The 26,897-nt window shown below is 48.5% G+C and overlaps 29 non-coding genes across 29 annotated transcripts; all 29 read right to left on the bottom strand.

Annotated features, from left to right (window-relative positions):
• Positions 1 to 694: 694 nt before the first annotated feature.
• Trnas-gcu (transfer RNA serine (anticodon GCU)) lies at positions 695 to 776 on the bottom strand. The gene has a single exon. It is a non-coding gene; the product is annotated as a tRNA-Ser (tRNA).
• Positions 777 to 1,596: 820 nt separating this feature from the next.
• Positions 1,597 to 1,678, bottom strand: Trnas-gcu (transfer RNA serine (anticodon GCU)). Its single transcript has one exon. It is a non-coding gene; the product is annotated as a tRNA-Ser (tRNA).
• An 837-nt stretch (positions 1,679 to 2,515) lies between these two features.
• Positions 2,516 to 2,597, bottom strand: Trnas-gcu (transfer RNA serine (anticodon GCU)). Its single transcript has one exon. It is a non-coding gene; the product is annotated as a tRNA-Ser (tRNA).
• Positions 2,598 to 3,408: 811 nt separating this feature from the next.
• On the bottom strand, positions 3,409 to 3,490 carry Trnas-gcu (transfer RNA serine (anticodon GCU)). Its single transcript has one exon. It is a non-coding gene; the product is annotated as a tRNA-Ser (tRNA).
• Positions 3,491 to 4,328: 838 nt separating this feature from the next.
• On the bottom strand, positions 4,329 to 4,410 carry Trnas-gcu (transfer RNA serine (anticodon GCU)). Its single transcript has one exon. It is a non-coding gene; the product is annotated as a tRNA-Ser (tRNA).
• Positions 4,411 to 5,248: 838 nt separating this feature from the next.
• Positions 5,249 to 5,330, bottom strand: Trnas-gcu (transfer RNA serine (anticodon GCU)). The gene has a single exon. It is a non-coding gene; the product is annotated as a tRNA-Ser (tRNA).
• Positions 5,331 to 6,168: 838 nt separating this feature from the next.
• Positions 6,169 to 6,250, bottom strand: Trnas-gcu (transfer RNA serine (anticodon GCU)). The gene has a single exon. It is a non-coding gene; the product is annotated as a tRNA-Ser (tRNA).
• An 820-nt stretch (positions 6,251 to 7,070) lies between these two features.
• Trnas-gcu (transfer RNA serine (anticodon GCU)) lies at positions 7,071 to 7,152 on the bottom strand. The gene has a single exon. It is a non-coding gene; the product is annotated as a tRNA-Ser (tRNA).
• Positions 7,153 to 7,990: 838 nt separating this feature from the next.
• Trnas-gcu (transfer RNA serine (anticodon GCU)) lies at positions 7,991 to 8,072 on the bottom strand. Its single transcript has one exon. It is a non-coding gene; the product is annotated as a tRNA-Ser (tRNA).
• Positions 8,073 to 8,797: 725 nt separating this feature from the next.
• Positions 8,798 to 8,879, bottom strand: Trnas-gcu (transfer RNA serine (anticodon GCU)). The gene has a single exon. It is a non-coding gene; the product is annotated as a tRNA-Ser (tRNA).
• An 838-nt stretch (positions 8,880 to 9,717) lies between these two features.
• On the bottom strand, positions 9,718 to 9,799 carry Trnas-gcu (transfer RNA serine (anticodon GCU)). The gene has a single exon. It is a non-coding gene; the product is annotated as a tRNA-Ser (tRNA).
• Positions 9,800 to 10,610: 811 nt separating this feature from the next.
• Positions 10,611 to 10,692, bottom strand: Trnas-gcu (transfer RNA serine (anticodon GCU)). The gene has a single exon. It is a non-coding gene; the product is annotated as a tRNA-Ser (tRNA).
• An 838-nt stretch (positions 10,693 to 11,530) lies between these two features.
• On the bottom strand, positions 11,531 to 11,612 carry Trnas-gcu (transfer RNA serine (anticodon GCU)). Its single transcript has one exon. It is a non-coding gene; the product is annotated as a tRNA-Ser (tRNA).
• Positions 11,613 to 12,423: 811 nt separating this feature from the next.
• On the bottom strand, positions 12,424 to 12,505 carry Trnas-gcu (transfer RNA serine (anticodon GCU)). The gene has a single exon. It is a non-coding gene; the product is annotated as a tRNA-Ser (tRNA).
• Positions 12,506 to 13,343: 838 nt separating this feature from the next.
• Trnas-gcu (transfer RNA serine (anticodon GCU)) lies at positions 13,344 to 13,425 on the bottom strand. The gene has a single exon. It is a non-coding gene; the product is annotated as a tRNA-Ser (tRNA).
• Positions 13,426 to 14,252: 827 nt separating this feature from the next.
• Positions 14,253 to 14,334, bottom strand: Trnas-gcu (transfer RNA serine (anticodon GCU)). The gene has a single exon. It is a non-coding gene; the product is annotated as a tRNA-Ser (tRNA).
• An 827-nt stretch (positions 14,335 to 15,161) lies between these two features.
• On the bottom strand, positions 15,162 to 15,243 carry Trnas-gcu (transfer RNA serine (anticodon GCU)). The gene has a single exon. It is a non-coding gene; the product is annotated as a tRNA-Ser (tRNA).
• Positions 15,244 to 16,081: 838 nt separating this feature from the next.
• On the bottom strand, positions 16,082 to 16,163 carry Trnas-gcu (transfer RNA serine (anticodon GCU)). The gene has a single exon. It is a non-coding gene; the product is annotated as a tRNA-Ser (tRNA).
• An 827-nt stretch (positions 16,164 to 16,990) lies between these two features.
• Trnas-gcu (transfer RNA serine (anticodon GCU)) lies at positions 16,991 to 17,072 on the bottom strand. The gene has a single exon. It is a non-coding gene; the product is annotated as a tRNA-Ser (tRNA).
• Positions 17,073 to 17,797: 725 nt separating this feature from the next.
• On the bottom strand, positions 17,798 to 17,879 carry Trnas-gcu (transfer RNA serine (anticodon GCU)). The gene has a single exon. It is a non-coding gene; the product is annotated as a tRNA-Ser (tRNA).
• An 838-nt stretch (positions 17,880 to 18,717) lies between these two features.
• On the bottom strand, positions 18,718 to 18,799 carry Trnas-gcu (transfer RNA serine (anticodon GCU)). The gene has a single exon. It is a non-coding gene; the product is annotated as a tRNA-Ser (tRNA).
• Positions 18,800 to 19,610: 811 nt separating this feature from the next.
• On the bottom strand, positions 19,611 to 19,692 carry Trnas-gcu (transfer RNA serine (anticodon GCU)). The gene has a single exon. It is a non-coding gene; the product is annotated as a tRNA-Ser (tRNA).
• An 838-nt stretch (positions 19,693 to 20,530) lies between these two features.
• Trnas-gcu (transfer RNA serine (anticodon GCU)) lies at positions 20,531 to 20,612 on the bottom strand. The gene has a single exon. It is a non-coding gene; the product is annotated as a tRNA-Ser (tRNA).
• Positions 20,613 to 21,423: 811 nt separating this feature from the next.
• Trnas-gcu (transfer RNA serine (anticodon GCU)) lies at positions 21,424 to 21,505 on the bottom strand. The gene has a single exon. It is a non-coding gene; the product is annotated as a tRNA-Ser (tRNA).
• Positions 21,506 to 22,343: 838 nt separating this feature from the next.
• Trnas-gcu (transfer RNA serine (anticodon GCU)) lies at positions 22,344 to 22,425 on the bottom strand. Its single transcript has one exon. It is a non-coding gene; the product is annotated as a tRNA-Ser (tRNA).
• Positions 22,426 to 23,252: 827 nt separating this feature from the next.
• Trnas-gcu (transfer RNA serine (anticodon GCU)) lies at positions 23,253 to 23,334 on the bottom strand. The gene has a single exon. It is a non-coding gene; the product is annotated as a tRNA-Ser (tRNA).
• An 827-nt stretch (positions 23,335 to 24,161) lies between these two features.
• On the bottom strand, positions 24,162 to 24,243 carry Trnas-gcu (transfer RNA serine (anticodon GCU)). Its single transcript has one exon. It is a non-coding gene; the product is annotated as a tRNA-Ser (tRNA).
• Positions 24,244 to 25,081: 838 nt separating this feature from the next.
• Trnas-gcu (transfer RNA serine (anticodon GCU)) lies at positions 25,082 to 25,163 on the bottom strand. The gene has a single exon. It is a non-coding gene; the product is annotated as a tRNA-Ser (tRNA).
• Positions 25,164 to 25,990: 827 nt separating this feature from the next.
• Trnas-gcu (transfer RNA serine (anticodon GCU)) lies at positions 25,991 to 26,072 on the bottom strand. Its single transcript has one exon. It is a non-coding gene; the product is annotated as a tRNA-Ser (tRNA).
• Positions 26,073 to 26,897: the final 825 nt, after the last annotated feature.

Genomic DNA, 26,897 nt, shown 5'->3' with positions numbered 1-26,897 from the left:
GAATCATTTAATGACAGCATCCGTCCACGTCGATATCCGATCGGGGCAAAATCACCGGCCCACTTATTTACTGCAGGAATAAGTATTGTATCGACATGCAGTGTCGTCTAATGCAAATGAGAAATGTGCTGGGCACTCTTTTCCACGACTTGCTGCAACCAAACGGACAGCTCGATACGCCACACTGATATTGCTTGCAAGGTTTTGACGTTCGTCCTAGCCCAAGATTGTCCTGCTGTTTGGATGGAGCTTGGTGTTTGGGGACCACTAGCGACGGATGTCTGCAAAGTCAAGTCTCTCCAGTAGGCCCTGCCAAATCGGTTCTGTATATGGCGGCCTGACGCAAAACAAACTGTCGAAAGGCGACAGTTGTGCTACAGATGGATTATTATAGGCTCGATACGTTAAAATGACTGCGACAGGTATGCACTTAAATATAAATAAGAACTCGTCGTTCGCAAATACCAACATACCCTTTGCTGGAGCCGAAATTTGATTGGTTTATAGATCTCGACATGATGTATAATTCGAAGGGCATACGCTATGGAATGTTGTGCGCTTTCATCTGGTAGGCAGTTTTGCCTCGTATTTCATACACACGCTATCTGCCACGTACACGCTTCGTTGTTACTACTGAGTGGCGTTACGCATGGAGAAGGAGTGACCGCAAACGCGTGCTTTACGTAAAATTCTTCGATGAGGATGGGATTCGAACCCACGCGTGCAGAGCACATTGGATTAGCAGTCCAACGCCTTAACCACTCGGCCACCTCGTCTGCTGGAACTACATCTGCATCTTTGGCGAGTGCTTGCGCAAAGAAGACATCTGTCGATTCGAAAACGCATTCAAAGCACCGTACTGGGCCGGTGTCTGCGTCTAATGCCCAGCTGCAGTGCAGCCGACCAAGCTCCCACTCGCGAATCATTTAATGACAGCATCCGTCCACGTCGATATCCGATCGGGGCAAAATCACCAGCCCACTTATTTACTGCAGGAATAAGTATTGTATCGACATGCAGTGTCGTCTAATGCAAATGAGAAATGTGCTGGGCACTCTTTTCCACGACTTGCTGCAACGAAACGGACAGCTCGATACGCTACACTGATATTGCTTGCAAGGTTTTGACGTTCGTCCTAGCCCAAGATTGTCCTGCTGTTTGGATGGAGCTTGGTGTTTGGGCGGCGAATAGCGACGGATGTCTGCAAAGTCAAGTCTCTCCAGTAGGCCCTGCCAAATCGGTTCTGTATATGGCGGCCTGACGCAAAACAGTTGTGCTACAGATGGATTATTATAGGCTCGATACGTTAAAATGACTGCGACAGGTATGCACTTAAATATAAATAAGAACTCGTCGTTCGCAAATACCAACATACCCTTTGCTGGAGCCGAAATTTTATTGGTTTATAGATCTCGACATGATGTATAATTCGAAGGGCATACGCTATGGAATGTTGTGCGCTTTCATCTGGTAGGCAGTTTTGCCTCGTATTTCATACACACGCTATCTGCCACGTACACGCTTCGTTGTTACTACTGAGTGGCGTTTCGCATGGAGAAGGAGTGACCGCAAACGCGTGCTTTACGTAAAATTCGTCGACGAGGATGGGATTCGAACCCACGCGTGCAGAGCACATTGGATTAGCAGTCCAACGCCTTAACCACTCGGCCACCTCGTCTGCTGGAACTACATCTGCATCTATGGCGTGTGCTTGCGCAAAGAAGACATCTGTCGATTCGAAAACGCATTCAAAGCACCGTACTGGGCCGGTGTCTGCGTCTAATGCCCAGCTGCAGTGCAGCCGACCAAGCTCCCACTCGCGAATCATTTAATGACAGCATCCGTCCACGTCGATATCCGATCGGGGCAAAATCACCGGCCCACTTATTTACTGCAGGAATAAGTATTGTATCGACATGCAGTGTCGTCTAATGCAAATGAGAAATGTGCTGGGCACTCTTTTCCACGACTTGCTGCAACCAAACGGACAGCTCGATACGCCACACTGATATTGCTTGCAAGGTTTTGACGTTCGTCCTAGCCCAAGATTGTCCTGCTGTTTGGATGGAGCTTGGTGTTTGGGGACCACTTGCGACGGATGTCTGCAAAGTCAAGTCTCTCCAGTAGGCCCTGCCAAATCGGTTCTGTATATGGCGGCCTGACGCAAAACAAACTGTCGAAAGGCGACAGTTGTGCTACAGATGGATTATTATAGGCTCGATACGTTAAAATGACTGCGACAGGTATGCACTTAAATATAAATAAGAACTCGTCGTTCGCAAATACCAACATACCCTTTGCTGGAGCCGAAATTTGATTGGTTTATAGATCTCGACATGATGTATAATTCGAAGGGCATACGCTATGGAATGTTGTGCGCTTTCATCTGGTAGGCAGTTTTGCCTCGTATTTCATACACACGCTATCTGCCACGTACACGCTTCGTTGTTACTACTGAGTGGCGTTACGCATGGAGAAGGAGTGACCGCAAACGCGTGCTTTACGTAAAATTCTTCGATGACGATGGGATTCGAACCCACGCGTGCAGAGCACATTGGATTAGCAGTCCAACGCCTTAACCACTCGGCCACCTCGTCTGCTGGAACTACATCTGCATCTATGGCGTGTGCTTGCGCAAAGAAGACATCTGTCGATTCGAAAACGCATTCAAAGCACCGTACTGGGCCGGTGTCTGCGTCTAATGCCCAGCTGCAGTGCAGCCGACCAAGCTCCCACTCGCGAATCATTTAATGACAGCATCCGTCCACGTCGATATCCGATCGGGGAAAAATCACCGGCCCACTTATTTACTGCAGGAATAAGTATTGTATCGACATGCAGTGTCGTCTAATGCAAATGAGAAATGTGCTGGGCACTCTTTTCCACGACTTGCTGCAACCAAACGGACAGCTCGATACGCTACACTGATATTGCTTGCAAGGTTTTGACGTTCGTCCTAGCCCAAGATTGTCCTGCTGTTTGGATGGAGCTTGGTGTTTGGGCGGCCACTAGCGACGGATGTCTGCAAAGTCAAGTCTCTCCAGTAGGCCCTGCCAAATCGGTTCTGTATATGGCGGCCTGACGCGTGCTACAGATGGATTATTATAGGCTCGATACGTTAAAATGACTGCGACAGGTATGCACTTAAATATAAATAAGAACTCGTCGTTCGCAAATACCAACATACCCTTTGCTGGAGCCGAAATTTGATTGGTTTATAGATCTCGACATGATGTATAATTCGAAGGGCATACGCTATGGAATGTTGTGCGCTTTCATCTGGTAGGCAGTTTTGCCTCGTATTTCATACACACGCTATCTGCCACGTACACGCTTCGTTGTTACTACTGAGTGGCGTTTCGCATGGAGAAGGAGTGACCGCAAACGCGTGCTTTACGTAAAATTCTTCGACGAGGATGGGATTCGAACCCACGCGTGCAGAGCACATTGGGTTAGCAGTCCAACGCCTTAACCACTCGGCCACCTCGTCTGCTGGAACTACATCTGCATCTTTGGCGAGTGCTTGCGCAAAGAAGACATCTGTCGATTCGAAAACGCATTCAAAGCACCGTACTGGGCCGGTGTCTGCGTCTAATGCCCAGCTGCAGTGCAGCCGACCAAGCTCCCACTCGCGAATCATTTAATGACAGCATCCGTCCACGTCGATATCCGATCGGGGCAAAATCACCGGCCCACTTATTTACTGCAGGAATAAGTATTGTATCGACATGCAGTGTCGTCTAATGCAAATGAGAAATGTGCTGGGCACTCTTTTCCACGACTTGCTGCAACGAAACGGACAGCTCGATACGCTACACTGATATTGCTTGCAAGGTTTTGACGTTCGTCCTAGCCCAAGATTGTCCTGCTGTTTGGATGGAGCTTGGTGTTTGGGCGGCCACTAGCGACGGATGTCTGCAAAGTCAAGTCTCTCCAGTAGGCCCTGCCAAATCGGTTCTGTATATGGCGGCCTGACGCAAAACAAACTGTCGAAACGCGACAGTTGTGCTACAGATGGTTTATTATAGGCTCGATACGTTAAAATGACTGCGACAGGTATGCACTTAAATATAAATAAGAACTCGTCGTTCGCAAATACCAACATACTCTTTGCTGGAGCCGTAATTTGATTGGTTTATAGATCTCGACATGATGTATAATTCGAAGGGCATACGCTATGGAATGTTGTGCGCTTTCATCTGGTAGGCAGTTTTGCCTCGTATTTCATACACACGCTATCTGCCACGTACACGCTTCGTTGTTACTACTGAGTGGCGTTTCGCATGGAGAAGGAGTGACCGCAAACGCGTGCTTTACGTAAAATTCTTCGACGAGGATGGGATTCGAACCCACGCGTGCAGAGCACATTGGATTAGCAGTCCAACGCCTTAACCACTCGGCCACCTCGTCTGCTGGAACTACATCTGCATCTTTGGCGAGTGCTTGCGCAAAGAAGACATCTGTCGATTCGAAAACGCATTCAAAGCACCGTACTGGGCCGGTGTCTGCGTCTAATGCCCAGCTGCAGTGCAGCCGACCAAGCTCCCACTCGCGAATCATTTAATGACAGCATCCGTCCACGTCGATATCCGATCGGGGCAAAGTCACCAGCCCACTTATTTACTGCAGGAATAAGTATTGTATCGACATGCAGTGTCGTCTAATGCAAATGAGAAATGTGCTGGGCACTCTTTTCCACGACTTGCTGCAACGAAACGGACAGCTCGATACGCTACACTGATATTGCTTGCAAGGTTTTGACGTTCGTCCTAGCCCAAGATTGTCCTGCTGTTTGGATGGAGCTTGGTGTTTGGGCGGCCACTAGCGACGGATGTCTGCAAAGTCAAGTCTCTCCAGTAGGCCCTGCCAAATCGGTTCTGTATATGGCGGCCTGACGCAAAACAAACTGTCGAAAGGCGACAGTTGTGCTACAGATGGATTATTATAGGCTCGATACGTTAAAATGACTGCGACAGGTATGCACTTAAATATAAATAAGAACTCGTCGTTCGCAAATACCAACATACCCTTTGCTGGAGCCGAAATTTGATTGGTTTATAGATCTCGACATGATGTATAATTCGAAGGGCATACGCTATGGAATGTTGTGCGCTTTCATCTGGTAGGCAGTTTTGCCTCGTATTTCATACACACGCTATCTGCCACGTACACGCTTCGTTGTTACTACTGAGTGGCGTTTCGCATGGAGAAGGAGTGACCGCAAACGCGTGCTTTACGTAAAATTCTTCGACGAGGATGGGATTCGAACCCACGCGTGCAGAGCACATTGGATTAGCAGTCCAACGCCTTAACCACTCGGCCAGCTCGTCTGCTTTAACTACATCTGCATCTATGGCGTGTGCTTGCGCAAAGAAGACATCTGTCGATTCGAAAACGCATTCAAAGCACCGTACTGGGCCGGTGTCTGCGTCTAATGCCCAGCTGCAGTGCAGCCGACCAAGCTCCCACTCGCGAATCATTTAATGACAGCATCCGTCCACGTCGATATCCGATCGGGGCAAAATCACCGGCCCACTTATTTACTGCAGGAATAAGTATTGTATCGACATGCAGTGTCGTCTAATGCAAATGAGAAATGTGCTGGGCACTCTTTTCCACGACTTGCTGCAACCAAACGGACAGCTCGATACGCCACACTGATATTGCTTGCAAGGTTTTGACGTTCGTCCTAGCCCAAGATTGTCCTGCTGTTTGGATGGAGCTTGGTGTTTGGGCGGCCACTAGCGACGGATGTCTGCAAAGTCAAGTCTCTCCAGTAGGCCCTGCCAAATCGGTTCTGTATATGGCGGCCTGACGCAAAACAAACTGTCGAAAGGCGACAGTTGTGCTACAGATGGATTATTATAGGCTCGATACGTTAAAATGACTGCGACAGGTATGCACTTAAATATAAATAAGAACTCGTCGTTCGCAAATACCAACATACCCTTTGCTGGAGCCGAAATTTGATTGGTTTATAGATCTCGACATGATGTATAATTCGAAGGGCATACGCTATGGAATGTTGTGCGCTTTCATCTGGTAGGCAGTTTTGCCTCGTATTTCATACACACGCTATCTGCCACGTACACGCTTCGTTGTTACTACTGAGTGGCGTTTCGCATGGAGAAGGAGTGACCGCAAACGCGTGCTTTACGTAAAATTCTTCGATGAGGATGGGATTCGAACCCACGCGTGCAGAGCACATTGGATTAGCAGTCCAACGCCTTAACCACTCGGCCACCTCGTCTGCTGGAACTACATCTGCATCTTTGGCGAGTGCTTGCGAAAAGAAGACATCTGTCGATTCGAAAACGCATTCAAAGCACCGTACTGGGCCGGTGTCTGCGTCTAATGCCCAGCTGCAGTGCAGCCGACCAAGCTCCCACTCGCGAATCATTTAATGACAGCATCCGTCCACGTCGATATCCGATCGGGGCAAAATCACCAGCCCACTTATTTACTGCAGGAATAAGTATTGTATCGACATGCAGTGTCGTCTAATGCAAATGAGAAATGTGCTGGGCACTCTTTTCCACGACTTGCTGCAACGAAACGGACAGCTCGATACGCTACACTGATATTGCTTGCAAGGTTTTGACGTTCGTCCTAGCCCAAGATTGTCCTGCTGTTTGGATGGAGCTTGGTGTTTGGGCGGCGACTAGCGACGGATGTCTGCAAAGTCAAGTCTCTCCAGTAGGCCCTGCCAAATCGGTTCTGTATATGGCGGCCTGACGCAAAACAGTTGTGCTACAGATGGATTATTATAGGCTCGATACGTTAAAATGACTGCGACAGGTATGCACTTAAATATAAATAAGAACTCGTCGTTCGCAAATAGCAACATACCCTTTGCTGGAGCCGAAATTTGATTGGTTTATAGATCTCGACATGATGTATAATTCGAAGGGCATACGCTATGGAATGTTGTGCGCTTTCATCTGGTAGGCAGTTTTGCCTCGTATTTCATACACACGCTATCTGCCACGTACACGCTTCGTTGTTACTACTGAGTGGCGTTTCGCATGGAGAAGGAGTGACCGCAAACGCGTGCTTTACGTAAAATTCTTCGACGAGGATGGGATTCGAACCCACGCGTGCAGAGCACATTGGATTAGCAGTCCAACGCCTTAACCACTCGGCCACCTCGTCTGCTGGAACTACATCTGCATCTTTGGCGAGTGCTTGCGCAAAGAAGACATCTGTCGATTCGAAAACGCATTCAAAGCACCGTACTGGGCCGGTGTCTGCGTCTAATGCCCAGCTGCAGTGCAGCCGACCAAGCTCCCACTCGCGAATCATTTAATGACAGCATCCGTCCACGTCGATATCCGATCGGGGCAAAATCACCGGCCCACTTATTTACTGCAGGAATAAGTATTGTATCGACATGCAGTGTCGTCTAATGCAAATGAGAAATGTGCTGGGCACTCTTTTCCACGACTTGCTGCAACGAAACGAACAGCTCGATACGCTACACTGATATTGCTTCCAAGGTTTTGACGTTCGTCCTAGACCAAGATTGTCCTGCTGTTTGGATGGAGCTTGGTGTTTGGGCGGCCACTAGCGACGGATGTCTGCAAAGTCAAGTCTCTCCAGTAGGCCCTGCCAAATCGGTTCTGTATATGGCGGCCTGACGCAAAACAAACTGTCGAAAGGCGACAGTTGTGCTACAGATGGTTTATTATAGGCTCGATACGTTAAAATGACTGCGACAGGTATGCACTTAAATATAAATAAGAACTCGTCGTTCGCAAATACCAACATACTCTTTGCTGGAGCCGTAATTTGATTGGTTTATAGATCTCGACATGATGTATAATTCGAAGGGCATACGCTATGGAATGTTGTGCGCTTTCATCTGGTAGGCAGTTTTGCCTCGTATTTCATACACACGCTATCTGCCACGTACACGCTTCGTTGTTACTACTGAGTGGCGTTTCGCATGGAGAAGGAGTGACCGCAAACGCGTGCTTTACGTAAAATTCTTCGACGAGGATGGGATTCGAACCCACGCGTGCAGAGCACATTGGATTAGCAGTCCAACGCCTTAACCACTCGGCCACCTCGTCTGCTGGAACTACATCTGCATCTTTGGCGAGTGCTTGCGCAAAGTAGACATCTGTCGATTCGAAAACGCATTCAAAGCACCGTACTGGGCCGGTGTCTGCGTCTAATGCCCAGCTGCAGTGCAGCCGACCAAGCTCCCACTCGCGAATCATTTAATGACAGCATCCGTCCACGTCGATATCCGATCGGGGCAAAATCACCGGCCCACTTATTTACTGCAGGAATAAGTATTGTATCGACATGCAGTGTCGTCTAATGCAAATGAGAAATGTGCTGGGCACTCTTTTCCACGACTTGCTGCAACGAAACGGACAGCTCGATACGCTACACTGATATTGCTTGCAAGGTTTTGACGTTCGTCCTAGCCCAAGATTGTCCTGCTGTTTGGATGGAGCTTGGTAGTTGTGCTACAGATGGTTTATTATAGGCTCGATACGTTAAAATGACTGCGACAGGTATGCACTTAAATATAAATAAGAACTCGTCGTTCGCAAATACCAACATACTCTTTGCTGGAGCCGTAATTTGATTGGTTTATAGATCTCGACATGATGTATAATTCGAAGGGCATACGCTATGGAATGTTGTGCGCTTTCATCTGGTAGGCAGTTTTGCCTCGTATTTCATACACACGCTATCTGCCACGTACACGCTTCGTTGTTACTACTGAGTGGCGTTTCGCATGGAGAAGGAGTGACCGCAAACGCGTGCTTTACGTAAAATTCTTCGACGAGGATGGGATTCGAACCCACGCGTGCAGAGCACATTGGATTAGCAGTCCAACGCCTTAACCACTCGGCCACCTCGTCTGCTGGAACTACATCTGCATCTTTGGCGAGTGCTTGCGCAAAGAAGACATCTGTCGATTCGAAAACGCATTCAAAGCACCGTACTGGGCCGGTGTCTGCGTCTAATGCCCAGCTGCAGTGCAGCCGACCAAGCTCCCACTCGCGAATCATTTAATGACAGCATCCGTCCACGTCGATATCCGATCGGGGCAAAATCACCGGCCCACTTATTTACTGCAGGAATAAGTATTGTATCGACATGCAGTGTCGTCTAATGCAAATGAGAAATGTGCTGGGCACTCTTTTCCACGACTTGCTGCAACGAAACGGACAGCTCGATACGCTACACTGATATTGCTTGCAAGGTTTTGACGTTCGTCCTAGACCAAGATTGTCCTGCTGTTTGGATGGAGCTTGGTGTTTGGGCGGCCACTAGCGACGGATGTCTGCAAAGTCAAGTCTCTCCAGTAGGCCCTGCCAAATCGGTTCTGTATATGGCGGCCTGACGCAAAACAAACTGTCGAAAGGCGACAGTTGTGCTACAGATGGTTTATTATAGGCTCGATACGTTAAAACGACTGCGACAGGTATGCACTTAAATATAAATAAGAACTCGTCGTTCGCAAATACCAACATACTCTTTGCTGGAGCCGTAATTTGATTGGTTTATAGATCTCGACATGATGTATAATTCGAAGGGCATACGCTATGGAATGTTGTGCGCTTTCATCTGGTAGGCAGTTTTGCCTCGTATTTCATACACACGCTATCTGCCACGTACACGCTTCGTTGTTACTACTGAGTGGCGTTTCGCATGGAGAAGGAGTGACCGCAAACGCGTGCTTTACGTAAAATTCTTCGACGAGGATGAAATTCGAACCCACGCGTGCAGAGCACATTGGATTAGCAGTCCAACGCCTTAACCACTCGGCCACCTCGTCTGCTGGAACTACATCTGCATCTTTGGCGAGTGCTTGCGCAAAGAAGACATCTGTCGATTCGAAAACGCATTCAAAGCACCGTACTGGGCCGGTGTCTGCGTCTAATGCCCAGCTGCAGTGCAGCCGACCAAGCTCCCACTCGCGAATCATTTAATGACAGCATCCGTCCACGTCGTTATCCGATCGGGGCAAAATCACCGGCCCACTTATTTACTGCAGGAATAAGTATTGTATCGACATGCAGTGTCGTCTAATGCAAATGAGAAATGTGCTGGGCACTCTTTTCCACGACTTGCTGCAACGAAACGGACAGCTCGATACGCTACACTGATATTGCTTGCAAGGTTTTGACGTTCGTCCTAGCCCAAGATTGTCCTGCTGTTTGGATGGAGCTTGGTGTTTGGGCGGCCACTAGCGACGGACGTCTGCAAAGTCAAGTCTCTCCAGTAGGCCCTGCCAAATCGGTTCTGTATATGGCGGCCTGACGCGTGCTACAGATGGATTATTATAGGCTCGATACGTTAAAATGACTGCGACAGGTATGCACTTAAATATAAATAAGAACTCGTCGTTCGCAAATACCAACATACCCTTTGCTGGAGCCGAAATTTGATTGGTTTATAGATCTCGACATGATGTATAATTCGAAGGGCATACGCTATGGAATGTTGTGCGCTTTCATCTGGTAGGCAGTTTTGCCTCGTATTTCATACACACGCTATCTGCCACGTACACGCTTCGTTGTTACTACTGAGTGGCGTTTCGCATGGAGAAGGAGTGACCGCAAACGCGTGCTTTACGTAAAATTCTTCGACGAGGATGGGATTCGAACCCACGCGTGCAGAGCACATTGGATTAGCAGTCCAACGCCTTAACCACTCGGCCACCTCGTCTGCTGGAACTACATCTGCATCTTTGGCGAGTGCTTGCGCAAAGAAGACATCTGTCGATTCGAAAACGCATTCAAAGCACCGTACTGGGCCGGTGTCTGCGTCTAATGCCCAGCTGCAGTGCAGCCGACCAAGCTCCCACTCGCGAATCATTTAATGACAGCATGCGTCCACGTCGATATCCGATCGAGGCAAAATCACCGGCCCACTTATTTACTGCAGGAATAAGTATTGTATCGACATGCAGTGTCGTCTAATGTAAATGAGAAATGTGCTGGGCACTCTTTTCCACGACTAGCTGCAACGAAACGGACAGCTCGATACGCTACACTGATATTGCTTGCAAGGTTTTGACGTTCGTCCTAGCCCAAGATTGTCCTGCTGTTTGGATGGAGCTTGGTGTTTGGGCGGCCACTAGCGACGGATGTCTGCAAAGTCAAGTCTCTCCAGTAGGCCCTGCCAAATCGGTTCTGTATATGGCGGCCTGACGCAAAACAAACTGTCGAAAGGCGACAGTTGTGCTACAGATGGATTATTATAGGCTCGATACGTTAAAATGACTGCGACAGGTATGCACTTAAATATAAATAAGAACTCGTCGTTCGCAAATACCAACATACTCTTTGCTGGAGCCGTAATTTGATTGGTTTATAGATCTCGACATGATGTATAATTCGAAGGGCATACGCTATGGAATGTTGTGCGCTTTCATCTGGTAGGCAGTTTTGCCTCGTATTTCATACACACGCTATCTGCCACGTACACGCTTCGTTGTTACTACTGAGTGGCGTTTCGCATGGAGAAGGAGTGACCGCAAACGCGTGCTTTACGTAAAATTCTTCGACGAGGATGGGATTCGAACCCACGCGTGCAGAGCACATTGGATTAGCAGTCCAACGCCTTAACCACTCGGCCACCTCGTCTGTTGGAACTACATCTGCATCTTTGGCGAGTGCTTGCGCAAAGAAGACATCTGTCGATTCGAAAACGCATTCAAAGCACCGTACTGGGCCGGTGTCTGCGTCTAATGCCCAGCTGCAGTGCAGCCGACCAAGCTCCCACTCGCGAATCATTTAATGACAGCATCCGTCCACGTCGTTATCCGATCGGGGCAAAATCACCGGCCCACTTATTTACTGCAGGAATAAGTATTGTATCGACATGCAGTGTCGTCTAATGCAAATGAGAAATGTGCTGGGCACTCTTTTCCACGACTTGCTGCAACGAAACGGACAGCTCGATACGCTACACTGATATTGCTTGCAAGGTTTTGACGTTCGTCCTAGCCCAAGATTGTCCTGCTGTTTGGATGGAGCTTGGTGTTTGGGCGGCCACTAGCGACGGACGTCTGCAAAGTCAAGTCTCTCCAGTAGGCCCTGCCAAATCGGTTCTGTATATGGCGGCCTGACGCGTGCTACAGATGGATTATTATAGGCTCGATACGTTAAAATGACTGCGACAGGTATGCACTTAAATATAAATAAGAACTCGTCGTTCGCAAATACCAACATACCCTTTGCTGGAGCCGAAATTTGATTGGTTTATAGATCTCGACATGATGTATAATTCGAAGGGCATACGCTATGGAATGTTGTGCGCTTTCATCTGGTAGGCAGTTTTGCCTCGTATTTCATACACACGCTATCTGCCACGTACACGCTTCGTTGTTACTACTGAGTGGCGTTTCGCATGGAGAAGGAGTGACCGCAAACGCGTGCTTTACGTAAAATTCTTCGACGAGGATGGGATTCGAACCCACGCGTGCAGAGCACATTGGATTAGCAGTCCAACGCCTTAACCACTCGGCCACCTCGTCTGCTGGAACTACATCTGCATCTTTGGCGAGTGCTTGCGCAAAGAAGACATCTGTCGATTCGAAAACGCATTCAAAGCACCGTACTGGGCCGGTGTCTGCGTCTAATGCCCAGCTGCAGTGCAGCCGACCAAGCTCCCACTCGCGAATCATTTAATGACAGCATCCGTCCACGTCGATATCCGATCGGGGCAAAATCACCGGCCCACTTATTTACTGCAGGAATAAGTATTGTATCGACATGCAGTGTCGTCTAATGCAAATGAGAAATGTGCTGGGCACTCTTTTCCACGACTTGCTGCAACGAAACGGACAGCTCGATACGCTACACTGATATTGCTTGCAAGGTTTTGACGTTCGTCCTAGCCCAAGATTGTCCTGCTGTTTGGATGGAGCTTGGTGTTTGGGCGGCCACTAGCGACGGATGTCTGCAAAGTCAAGTCTCTCCAGTAGGCCCTGCCAAATCGGTTCTGTATATGGCGGCCTGACGCAAAACAAACTGTCGAAAGGCGACAATTGTGCTACAGATGGATTATTATAGGCTCGATACGTTAAAATGACTGCGACAGGTATGCACTTAAATATAAATAAGAACTCGTCGTTCGCAAATACCAACATACCCTTTGCTGGAGCCGAAATTTGATTGGTTTATAGATCTCGACATGATGTATAATTCGAAGGGCATACGCTATGGAATGTTGTGCGCTTTCATCTGGTAGGCAGTTTTGCCTCGTATTTCATACACACGCTATCTGCCACGTACACGCTTCGTTGTTACTACTGAGTGGCGTTTCGCATGGAGAAGGAGTGACCGCAAACGCGTGCTTTACGTAAAATTCTTCGACGAGGATGGGATTCGAACCCACGCGTGCAGAGCACATTGGATTAGCAGTCCAACGCCTTAACCACTCGGCCACCTCGTCTGCTGGAACTACATCTGCATCTTTGGCGAGTGCTTGCGCAAAGAAGACATCTGTCGATTCGAAAACGCATTCAAAGCACCGTACTGGGCCGGTGTCTGCGTCTAATGCCCAGCTGCAGTGCAGCCGACCAAGCTCCCACTCGCGAATCATTTAATGACAGCATCCGTCCACGTCGATATCCGATCGGGGCAAAATCACCGGCCCACTTATTTACTGCAGGAATAAGTATTGTATCGACATGCAGTGTCGTCTAATGCAAATGAGAAATGTGCTGGGCACTCTTTTCCACGACTTGCTGCAACGAAACGGACAGCTCGATACGCTACACTGATATTGCTTGCAAGGTTTTGACGTTCGTCCTAGCCCAAGATTGTCCTGCTGTTTGGATGGAGCTTGGTGTTTGGGCGGCCACTAGCGACGGATGTCTGCAAAGTCAAGTCTCTCCAGTAGGCCCTGCCAAATCGGTTCTGTATATGGCGGCCTGACGCAAAACAAACTGTCGAAAGGCTACAGATGGATTATTATAGGCTCGATACGTTAAAATGACTGCGACAGGTATGCACTTAAATATAAATAAGAACTCGTCGTTCGCAAATACCAACATACCCTTTGCTGGAGCCGAAATTTGATTGGTTTATAGATCTCGACATGATGTATAATTCGAAGGGCATACGCTATGGAATGTTGTGCGCTTTCATCTGGTAGGCAGTTTTGCCTCGTATTTCATACACACGCTATCTGCCACGTACACGCTTCGTTGTTACTACTGAGTGGCGTTTCGCATGGAGAAGGAGTGACCGCAAACGCGTGCTTTACGTAAAATTCTTCGACGAGGATGGGATTCGAACCCACGCGTGCAGAGCACATTGCATTAGCAGTCCAACGCCTTAACCACTCGGCCACCTCGTCTGCTGGAACTACATCTGCATCTTTGGCGAGTGCTTGCGCAAAGAAGACATCTGTCGATTCGAAAACGCATTCAAAGCACCGTACTGGGCCGGTGTCTGCGTCTAATGCCCAGCTGCAGTGCAGCCGACCAAGCTCCCACTCGCGAATCATTTAATGACAGCATCCGTCCACGTCGATATCCGATCGGGGCAAAATCACCGGCCCACTTATTTACTGCAGGAATAAGTATTGTATCGACATGCAGTGTCGTCTAATGCAAATGAGAAATGTGCTGGGCACTCTTTTCCACGACTTGCTGCAACGAAACGGACAGCTCGATACGCTACACTGATATTGCTTGCAAGGTTTTGACGTTCGTCCTAGCCCAAGATTGTCCTGCTGTTTGGATGGAGCTTGGTGTTTGGGCGGCCACTAGCGACGGATGTCTGCAAAGTCAAGTCTCTCCAGTAGGCCCTGCCAAATCGGTTCTGTATATGGCGGCCTGACGCAAAACAAACTGTCGAAAGGCTACAGATGGATTATTATAGGCTCGATACGTTAAAATGACTGCGACAGGTATGCACTTAAATATAAATAAGAACTCGTCGTTCGCAAATACCAACATACCCTTTGCTGGAGCCGAAATTTGATTGGTTTATAGATCTCGACATGATGTATAATTCGAAGGGCATACGCTATGGAATGTTGTGCGCTTTCATCTGGTAGGCAGTTTTGCCTCGTATATCATACACACGCTATCTGCCACGTACACGCTTCGTTGTTACTACTGAGTGGCGTTTCGCATGGAGAAGGAGTGACCGCAAACGCGTGCTTTACGTAAAATTCTTCGACGAGGATGGGATTCGAACCCACGCGTGCAGAGCACATTGGATTAGCAGTCCAACGCCTTAACCACTCGGCTACCTCGTCTGCTGGAACTACATCTGCATCTTTGGCGAGTGCTTGCGCAAAGAAGACATCTGTCGATTCGAAAACGCATTCAAAGCACCGTACTGGGCCGGTGTCTGCGTCTAATGCCCAGCTGCAGTGCAGCCGACCAAGGTCCCACTCGCGAATCATTTAATGACAGCATCCGTCCACGTCGATATCCGATCGGGGCAAAATCACCGGCCCACTTATTTACTGCAGGAATAAGTATTGTATCGACATGCAGTGTCGTCTAATGCAAATGAGAAATGTGCTGGGCACTCTTTTCCACGACTTGCTGCAACGAAACGGACAGCTCGATACGCTACACTGATATTGCTTGCAAGGTTTTGACGTTCGTCCTAGCCCAAGATTGTCCTGCTGTTTGGATGGAGCTTGGTGTTTGGGCGGCCACTAGCGACGGATGTCTGCAAAGTCAAGTCTCTCCAGTAGGCCCTGCCAAATCGGTTCTGTATATGGCGGCCTGACGCAAAACAAACTGTCGAAAGGCGACAGTTGTGCTACAGATGGTTTATTATAGGCTCGAAACGTTAAAATGACTGCGACAGGTATGCACTTAAATATAAATAAGAACTCGTCGTTCGCAAATACCAACATACTCTTTGCTGGAGCCGTAATTTGATTGGTTTATAGATCTCGACATGATGTATAATTCGAAGGGCATACGCTATGGAATGTTGTGCGCTTTCATCTGGTAGGCAGTTTTGCCTCGTATTTCATACACACGCTATCTACCACGTACACGCTTCGTTGTTACTACTGAGTGGCGTTTCGCATGGAGAAGGAGTGACCGCAAACGCGTGCTTTACGTAAAATTCTTCGACGAGGATGGGATTCGAACCCACGCGTGCAGAGCACATTGGATTAGCAGTCCAACGCCTTAACCACTCGGCTACCTCGTCTGCTAAAACTACATCTGCATCTTTGGCGAATGCTTGCGCAAAGAAGACATCGGTCGATTCGAAAACGCATTCAAAGCACCGTACTGGGCCGGTGTCTGCGTCTAATGCCCAGCTGCAGTGCAGCCGACCAAGCTCCCACTCGCGAATCATTTAATGACAGCATCCGTCCACGTCGATATCCGATCGGGGCAAAATCACCGGCCCACTTATTTACTGCAGGAATAAGTATTGTATCGACATGCAGTGTCGTCTAATGCAAATGAGAAATGTGCTGGGCACTCTTTTCCACGACTTGCTGCAACGAAACGGACAGCTCGATACGCTACACTGATATTGCTTGCAAGGTTTTGACGTTCGTCCTAGCCCAAGATTGTCCTGCTGTTTGGATGGAGCTTGGTGTTTGGGCGGCCACTAGCGACGGATGTCTGCAAAGTCAAGTCTCTCCAGTAGGCCCTGCCAAATCGGTTCTGTATATGGCGGCCTGACGCAAAACAAACTGTCGAAAGGCTACAGATGGATTATTATAGGCTCGATACGTTAAAATGACTGCGACAGGTATGCACTTAAATATAAATAAGAACTCGTCGTTCGCAAATACCAACATACCCTTTGCTGGAGCCGAAATTTGATTGGTTTATAGATCTCGACATGATGTATAATTCGAAGGGCATACGCTATGGAATGTTGTGCGCTTTCATCTGGTAGGCAGTTTTGCCTCGTATTTCATACACACGCTATCTGCCACGTACACGCTTCGTTGTTACTACTGAGTGGCGTTTCGCATGGAGAAGGAGTGACCGCAAACGCGTGCTTTACGTAAAATTCTTCGACGAGGATGGGATTCGAACCCACGCGTGCAGAGCACATTGGATTAGCAGTCCAACGCCTTAACCACTCGGCCACCTCGTCTGCTGGAACTACATCTGCATCTTTGGCGAGTGCTTGCGCAAAGAAGACATCTGTCGATTCGAAAACGCATTCAAAGCACCGTACTGGGCCGGTGTCTGCGTCTAATGCCCAGCTGCAGTGCAGCCGACCAAGCTCCCACTCGCGAATCATTTAATGACAGCATCCGTCCACGTCGATATCCGATCGGGGCAAAATCACCGGCCCACTTATTTACTGCAGGAATAAGTATTGTATCGACATGCAGTGTCGTCTAATGCAAATGAGAAATGTGCTGGGCACTCTTTTCCACGACTTGCTGCAACGAAACGGACAGCTCGATACGCTACACTGATATTGCTTGCAAGGTTTTGACGTTCGTCCTAGCCCAAGATTGTCCTGCTGTTTGGATGGAGCTTGGTAGTTGTGCTACAGATGGTTTATTATAGGCTCGATACGTTAAAATGACTGCGACAGGTATGCACTTAAATATAAATAAGAACTCGTCGTTCGCAAATACCAACATACTCTTTGCTGGAGCCGTAATTTGATTGGTTTATAGATCTCGACATGATGTATAATTCGAAGGGCATACGCTATGGAATGTTGTGCGCTTTCATCTGGTAGGCAGTTTTGCCTCGTATTTCATACACACGCTATCTGCCACGTACACGCTTCGTTGTTACTACTGAGTGGCGTTTCGCATGGAGAAGGAGTGACCGCAAACGCGTGCTTTACGTAAAATTCTTCGACGAGGATGGGATTCGAACCCACGCGTGCAGAGCACATTGGATTAGCAGTCCAACGCCTTAACCACTCGGCCACCTCGTCTGCTGGAACTACATCTGCATCTTTGGCGAGTGCTTGCGCAAAGAAGACATCTGTCGATTCGAAAACGCATTCAAAGCACCGTACTGGGCCGGTGTCTGCGTCTAATGCCCAGCTGCAGTGCAGCCGACCAAGCTCCCACTCGCGAATCATTTAATGACAGCATCCGTCCACGTCGATATCCGATCGGGGCAAAATCACCGGCCCACTTATTTACTGCAGGAATAAGTATTGTATCGACATGCAGTGTCGTCTAATGCAAATGAGAAATGTGCTGGGCACTCTTTTCCACGACTTGCTGCAACGAAACGGACAGCTCGATACGCTACACTGATATTGCTTGCAAGGTTTTGACGTTCGTCCTAGACCAAGATTGTCCTGCTGTTTGGATGGAGCTTGGTGTTTGGGCGGCCACTAGCGACGGATGTCTGCAAAGTCAAGTCTCTCCAGTAGGCCCTGCCAAATCGGTTCTGTATATGGCGGCCTGACGCAAAACAAACTGTCGAAAGGCGACAGTTGTGCTACAGATGGTTTATTATAGGCTCGATACGTTAAAATGACTGCGACAGGTATGCACTTAAATATAAATAAGAACTCGTCGTTCGCAAATACCAACATACTCTTTGCTGGAGCCGTAATTTGATTGGTTTATAGATCTCGACATGATGTATAATTCGAAGGGCATACGCTATGGAATGTTGTGCGCTTTCATCTGGTAGGCAGTTTTGCCTCGTATTTCATACACACGCTATCTGCCACGTACACGCTTCGTTGTTACTACTGAGTGGCGTTTCGCATGGAGAAGGAGTGACCGCAAACGCGTGCTTTACGTAAAATTCTTCGACGAGGATGGGATTCGAACCCACGCGTGCAGAGCACATTGGATTAGCAGTCCAACGCCTTAACCACTCGGCCACCTCGTCTGCTGGAACTACATCTGCATCTTTGGCGAGTGCTTGCGCAAAGAAGACATCTGTCGATTCGAAAACGCATTCAAAGCACCGTACTGGGCCGGTGTCTGCGTCTAATGCCCAGCTGCAGTGCAGCCGACCAAGCTCCCACTCGCGAATCATTTAATGACAGCATCCGTCCACGTCGTTATCCGATCGGGGCAAAATCACCGGCCCACTTATTTACTGCAGGAATAAGTATTGTATCGACATGCAGTGTCGTCTAATGCAAATGAGAAATGTGCTGGGCACTCTTTTCCACGACTTGCTGCAACGAAACGGACAGCTCGATACGCTACACTGATATTGCTTGCAAGGTTTTGACGTTCGTCCTAGCCCAAGATTGTCCTGCTGTTTGGATGGAGCTTGGTGTTTGGGCGGCCACTAGCGACGGACGTCTGCAAAGTCAAGTCTCTCCAGTAGGCCCTGCCAAATCGGTTCTGTATATGGCGGCCTGACGCGTGCTACAGATGGATTATTATAGGCTCGATACGTTAAAATGACTGCGACAGGTATGCACTTAAATATAAATAAGAACTCGTCGTTCGCAAATACCAACATACCCTTTGCTGGAGCCGAAATTTGATTGGTTTATAGATCTCGACATGATGTATAATTCGAAGGGCATACGCTATGGAATGTTGTGCGCTTTCATCTGGTAGGCAGTTTTGCCTCGTATTTCATACACACGCTATCTGCCACGTACACGCTTCGTTGTTACTACTGAGTGGCGTTTCGCATGGAGAAGGAGTGACCGCAAACGCGTGCTTTACGTAAAATTCTTCGACGAGGATGGGATTCGAACCCACGCGTGCAGAGCACATTGGATTAGCAGTCCAACGCCTTAACCACTCGGCCACCTCGTCTGCTGGAACTACATCTGCATCTTTGGCGAGTGCTTGCGCAAAGAAGACATCTGTCGATTCGAAAACGCATTCAAAGCACCGTACTGGGCCGGTGTCTGCGTCTAATGCCCAGCTGCAGTGCAGCCGACCAAGCTCCCACTCGCGAATCATTTAATGACAGCATGCGTCCACGTCGATATCCGATCGAGGCAAAATCACCGGCCCACTTATTTACTGCAGGAATAAGTATTGTATCGACATGCAGTGTCGTCTAATGTAAATGAGAAATGTGCTGGGCACTCTTTTCCACGACTAGCTGCAACGAAACGGACAGCTCGATACGCTACACTGATATTGCTTGCAAGGTTTTGACGTTCGTCCTAGCCCAAGATTGTCCTGCTGTTTGGATGGAGCTTGGTGTTTGGGCGGCCACTAGCGACGGATGTCTGCAAAGTCAAGTCTCTCCAGTAGGCCCTGCCAAATCGGTTCTGTATATGGCGGCCTGACGCAAAACAAACTGTCGAAAGGCGACAGTTGTGCTACAGATGGATTATTATAGGCTCGATACGTTAAAATGACTGCGACAGGTATGCACTTAAATATAAATAAGAACTCGTCGTTCGCAAATACCAACATACTCTTTGCTGGAGCCGTAATTTGATTGGTTTATAGATCTCGACATGATGTATAATTCGAAGGGCATACGCTATGGAATGTTGTGCGCTTTCATCTGGTAGGCAGTTTTGCCTCGTATTTCATACACACGCTATCTGCCACGTACACGCTTCGTTGTTACTACTGAGTGGCGTTTCGCATGGAGAAGGAGTGACCGCAAACGCGTGCTTTACGTAAAATTCTTCGACGAGGATGGGATTCGAACCCACGCGTGCAGAGCACATTGGATTAGCAGTCCAACGCCTTAACCACTCGGCCACCTCGTCTGTTGGAACTACATCTGCATCTTTGGCGAGTGCTTGCGCAAAGAAGACATCTGTCGATTCGAAAACGCATTCAAAGCACCGTACTGGGCCGGTGTCTGCGTCTAATGCCCAGCTGCAGTGCAGCCGACCAAGCTCCCACTCGCGAATCATTTAATGACAGCATCCGTCCACGTCGTTATCCGATCGGGGCAAAATCACCGGCCCACTTATTTACTGCAGGAATAAGTATTGTATCGACATGCAGTGTCGTCTAATGCAAATGAGAAATGTGCTGGGCACTCTTTTCCACGACTTGCTGCAACGAAACGGACAGCTCGATACGCTACACTGATATTGCTTGCAAGGTTTTGACGTTCGTCCTAGCCCAAGATTGTCCTGCTGTTTGGATGGAGCTTGGTGTTTGGGCGGCCACTAGCGACGGACGTCTGCAAAGTCAAGTCTCTCCAGTAGGCCCTGCCAAATCGGTTCTGTATATGGCGGCCTGACGCGTGCTACAGATGGATTATTATAGGCTCGATACGTTAAAATGACTGCGACAGGTATGCACTTAAATATAAATAAGAACTCGTCGTTCGCAAATACCAACATACCCTTTGCTGGAGCCGAAATTTGATTGGTTTATAGATCTCGACATGATGTATAATTCGAAGGGCATACGCTATGGAATGTTGTGCGCTTTCATCTGGTAGGCAGTTTTGCCTCGTATTTCATACACACGCTATCTGCCACGTACACGCTTCGTTGTTACTACTGAGTGGCGTTTCGCATGGAGAAGGAGTGACCGCAAACGCGTGCTTTACGTAAAATTCTTCGACGAGGATGGGATTCGAACCCACGCGTGCAGAGCACATTGGATTAGCAGTCCAACGCCTTAACCACTCGGCCACCTCGTCTGCTGGAACTACATCTGCATCTTTGGCGAGTGCTTGCGCAAAGAAGACATCTGTCGATTCGAAAACGCATTCAAAGCACCGTACTGGGCCGGTGTCTGCGTCTAATGCCCAGCTGCAGTGCAGCCGACCAAGCTCCCACTCGCGAATCATTTAATGACAGCATGCGTCCACGTCGATATCCGATCGAGGCAAAATCACCGGCCCACTTATTTACTGCAGGAATAAGTATTGTATCGACATGCAGTGTCGTCTAATGTAAATGAGAAATGTGCTGGGCACTCTTTTCCACGACTAGCTGCAACGAAACGGACAGCTCGATACGCTACACTGATATTGCTTGCAAGGTTTTGACGTTCGTCCTAGCCCAAGATTGTCCTGCTGTTTGGATGGAGCTTGGTGTTTGGGCGGCCACTAGCGACGGATGTCTGCAAAGTCAAGTCTCTCCAGTAGGCCCTGCCAAATCGGTTCTGTATATGGCGGCCTGACGCAAAACAAACTGTCGAAAGGCGACAATTGTGCTACAGATGGATTATTATAGGCTCGATACGTTAAAATGACTGCGACAGGTATGCACTTAAATATAAATAAGAACTCGTCGTTCGCAAATACCAACATACCCTTTGCTGGAGCCGAAATTTGATTGGTTTATAGATCTCGACATGATGTATAATTCGAAGGGCATACGCTATGGAATGTTGTGCGCTTTCATCTGGTAGGCAGTTTTGCCTCGTATTTCATACACACGCTATCTGCCACGTACACGCTTCGTTGTTACTACTGAGTGGCGTTTCGCATGGAGAAGGAGTGACCGCAAACGCGTGCTTTACGTAAAATTCTTCGACGAGGATGGGATTCGAACCCACGCGTGCAGAGCACATTGGATTAGCAGTCCAACGCCTTAACCACTCGGCCACCTCGTCTGCTGGAACTACATCTGCATCTTTGGCGAGTGCTTGCGCAAAGAAGACATCTGTCGATTCGAAAACGCATTCAAAGCACCGTACTGGGCCGGTGTCTGCGTCTAATGCCCAGCTGCAGTGCAGCCGACCAAGCTCCCACTCGCGAATCATTTAATGACAGCATCCGTCCACGTCGATATCCGATCGGGGCAAAATCACCGGCCCACTTATTTACTGCAGGAATAAGTATTGTATCGACATGCAGTGTCGTCTAATGCAAATGAGAAATGTGCTGGGCACTCTTTTCCACGACTTGCTGCAACGAAACGGACAGCTCGATACGCTACACTGATATTGCTTGCAAGGTTTTGACGTTCGTCCTAGCCCAAGATTGTCCTGCTGTTTGGATGGAGCTTGGTGTTTGGGCGGCCACTAGCGACGGATGTCTGCAAAGTCAAGTCTCTCCAGTAGGCCCTGCCAAATCGGTTCTGTATATGGCGGCCTGACGCAAAACAAACTGTCGAAAGGCTACAGATGGATTATTATAGGCTCGATACGTTAAAATGACTGCGACAGGTATGCACTTAAATATAAATAAGAACTCGTCGTTCGCAAATACCAACATACCCTTTGCTGGAGCCGAAATTTGATTGGTTTATAGATCTCGACATGATGTATAATTCGAAGGGCATACGCTATGGAATGTTGTGCGCTTTCATCTGGTAGGCAGTTTTGCCTCGTATTTCATACACACGCTATCTGCCACGTACACGCTTCGTTGTTACTACTGAGTGGCGTTTCGCATGGAGAAGGAGTGACCGCAAACGCGTGCTTTACGTAAAATTCTTCGACGAGGATGGGATTCGAACCCACGCGTGCAGAGCACATTGCATTAGCAGTCCAACGCCTTAACCACTCGGCCACCTCGTCTGCTGGAACTACATCTGCATCTTTGGCGAGTGCTTGCGCAAAGAAGACATCTGTCGATTCGAAAACGCATTCAAAGCACCGTACTGGGCCGGTGTCTGCGTCTAATGCCCAGCTGCAGTGCAGCCGACCAAGCTCCCACTCGCGAATCATTTAATGACAGCATCCGTCCACGTCGATATCCGATCGGGGCAAAATCACCGGCCCACTTATTTACTGCAGGAATAAGTATTGTATCGACATGCAGTGTCGTCTAATGCAAATGAGAAATGTGCTGGGCACTCTTTTCCACGACTTGCTGCAACGAAACGGACAGCTCGATACGCTACACTGATATTGCTTGCAAGGTTTTGACGTTCGTCCTAGCCCAAGATTGTCCTGCTGTTTGGATGGAGCTTGGTGTTTGGGCGGCCACTAGCGACGGATGTCTGCAAAGTCAAGTCTCTCCAGTAGGCCCTGCCAAATCGGTTCTGTATATGGCGGCCTGACGCAAAACAAACTGTCGAAAGGCTACAGATGGATTATTATAGGCTCGATACGTTAAAATGACTGCGACAGGTATGCACTTAAATATAAATAAGAACTCGTCGTTCGCAAATACCAACATACCCTTTGCTGGAGCCGAAATTTGATTGGTTTATAGATCTCGACATGATGTATAATTCGAAGGGCATACGCTATGGAATGTTGTGCGCTTTCATCTGGTAGGCAGTTTTGCCTCGTATATCATACACACGCTATCTGCCACGTACACGCTTCGTTGTTACTACTGAGTGGCGTTTCGCATGGAGAAGGAGTGACCGCAAACGCGTGCTTTACGTAAAATTCTTCGACGAGGATGGGATTCGAACCCACGCGTGCAGAGCACATTGGATTAGCAGTCCAACGCCTTAACCACTCGGCTACCTCGTCTGCTGGAACTACATCTGCATCTTTGGCGAGTGCTTGCGCAAAGAAGACATCTGTCGATTCGAAAACGCATTCAAAGCACCGTACTGGGCCGGTGTCTGCGTCTAATGCCCAGCTGCAGTGCAGCCGACCAAGGTCCCACTCGCGAATCATTTAATGACAGCATCCGTCCACGTCGATATCCGATCGGGGCAAAATCACCGGCCCACTTATTTACTGCAGGAATAAGTATTGTATCGACATGCAGTGTCGTCTAATGCAAATGAGAAATGTGCTGGGCACTCTTTTCCACGACTTGCTGCAACGAAACGGACAGCTCGATACGCTACACTGATATTGCTTGCAAGGTTTTGACGTTCGTCCTAGCCCAAGATTGTCCTGCTGTTTGGATGGAGCTTGGTGTTTGGGCGGCCACTAGCGACGGATGTCTGCAAAGTCAAGTCTCTCCAGTAGGCCCTGCCAAATCGGTTCTGTATATGGCGGCCTGACGCAAAACAAACTGTCGAAAGGCGACAGTTGTGCTACAGATGGTTTATTATAGGCTCGAAACGTTAAAATGACTGCGACAGGTATGCACTTAAATATAAATAAGAACTCGTCGTTCGCAAATACCAACATACTCTTTGCTGGAGCCGTAATTTGATTGGTTTATAGATCTCGACATGATGTATAATTCGAAGGGCATACGCTATGGAATGTTGTGCGCTTTCATCTGGTAGGCAGTTTTGCCTCGTATTTCATACACACGCTATCTACCACGTACACGCTTCGTTGTTACTACTGAGTGGCGTTTCGCATGGAGAAGGAGTGACCGCAAACGCGTGCTTTACGTAAAATTCTTCGACGAGGATGGGATTCGAACCCACGCGTGCAGAGCACATTGGATTAGCAGTCCAACGCCTTAACCACTCGGCTACCTCGTCTGCTGGAACTACATCTGCATCTTTGGCGAATGCTTGCGCAAAGAAGACATCGGTCGATTCGAAAACGCATTCAAAGCACCGTACTGGGCCGGTGTCTGCGTCTAATGCCCAGCTGCAGTGCAGCCGACCAAGCTCCCACTCGCGAATCATTTAATGACAGCATCCGTCCACGTCGATATCCGATCGGGGCAAAATCACCGGCCCACTTATTTACTGCAGGAATAAGTATTGTATCGACATGCAGTGTCGTCTAATGCAAATGAGAAATGTGCTGGGCACTCTTTTCCACGACTTGCTGCAACGAAACGGACAGCTCGATACGCTACACTGATATTGCTTGCAAGGTTTTGACGTTCGTCCTAGCCCAAGATTGTCCTGCTGTTTGGATGGAGCTTGGTGTTTGGGCGGCCACTAGCGACGGATGTCTGCAAAGTCAAGTCTCTCCAGTAGGCCCTGCCAAATCGGTTCTGTATATGGCGGCCTGACGCAAAACAAACTGTCGAAAGGCTACAGATGGATTATTATAGGCTCGATACGTTAAAATGACTGCGACAGGTATGCACTTAAATATAAATAAGAACTCGTCGTTCGCAAATACCAACATACCCTTTGCTGGAGCCGAAATTTGATTGGTTTATAGATCTCGACATGATGTATAATTCGAAGTGCATACGCTATGGAATGTTGTGCGCTTTCATCTGGTAGGCAGTTTTGCCTCGTATTTCATACACACGCTATCTGCCACGTACACGCTTCGTTGTTACTACTGAGTGGCGTTTCGCATGGAGAAGGAGTGACCGCAAACGCGTGCTTTACGTAAAATTCTTCGACGAGGATGGGATTCGAACCCACGCGTGCAGAGCACATTGGATTAGCAGTCCAACGCCTTAACCACTCGGCCACCTCGTCTGCTGGAACTACATCTGCATCTTTGGCGAGTGCTTGCGCAAAGAAGACATCTGTCGATTCGAAAACGCATTCAAAGCACCGTACTGGGCCGGTGTCTGCGTCTAATGCCCAGCTGCAGTGCAGCCGACCAAGCTCCCACTCGCGAATCATTTAATGACAGCATCCGTCCACGTCGATATCCGATCGGGGCAAAATCACCGGCCCACTTATTTACTGCAGGAATAAGTATTGTATCGACATGCAGTGTCGTCTAATGCAAATGAGAAATGTGCTGGGCACTCTTTTCCACGACTTGCTGCAACGAAACGGACAGCTCGATACGCTACACTGATATTGCTTGCAAGGTTTTGACGTTCGTCCTAGCCCAAGATTGTCCTGGTGTTTGGATGGAGCTTGGTGTTTGGGCGGCGACTAGCGACGGATGTCTGCAAAGTCAAGTCTCTCCAGTAGGCCCTGCCAAATCGGTTCTGTATATGGCGGCCTGACGCAAAACAAACTGTCGAAAGGCTACAGATGGATTATTATAGGCTCGATACGTTAAAATGACTGCGACAGGTATGCACTTAAATATAAATAAGAACTCGTCGTTCGCAAATACCAACATACCCTTTGCTGGAGCCGAAATTTGATTGGTTTATAGATCTCGACATGATGTATAATTCGAAGGGCATACGCTATGGAATGTTGTGCGCTTTCATCTGGTAGGCAGTTTTGCCTCGTATATCATACACACGCTATCTGCCACGTACACGCTTCGTTGTTACTACTGAGTGGCGTTTCGCATGGAGAAGGAGTGACCGCAAACGCGTGCTTTACGTAAAATTC

This window comes from Schistocerca cancellata, chromosome 2 (genome assembly GCF_023864275.1).
Source record: "Schistocerca cancellata isolate TAMUIC-IGC-003103 chromosome 2, iqSchCanc2.1, whole genome shotgun sequence".
In the NCBI taxonomy this organism is placed as follows: Eukaryota; Metazoa; Arthropoda; class Insecta; order Orthoptera; family Acrididae; genus Schistocerca; species Schistocerca cancellata.
Note: the sequence above shows the minus strand (reverse complement) of the source record. Positions and strands in the feature narration are given on the sequence as shown.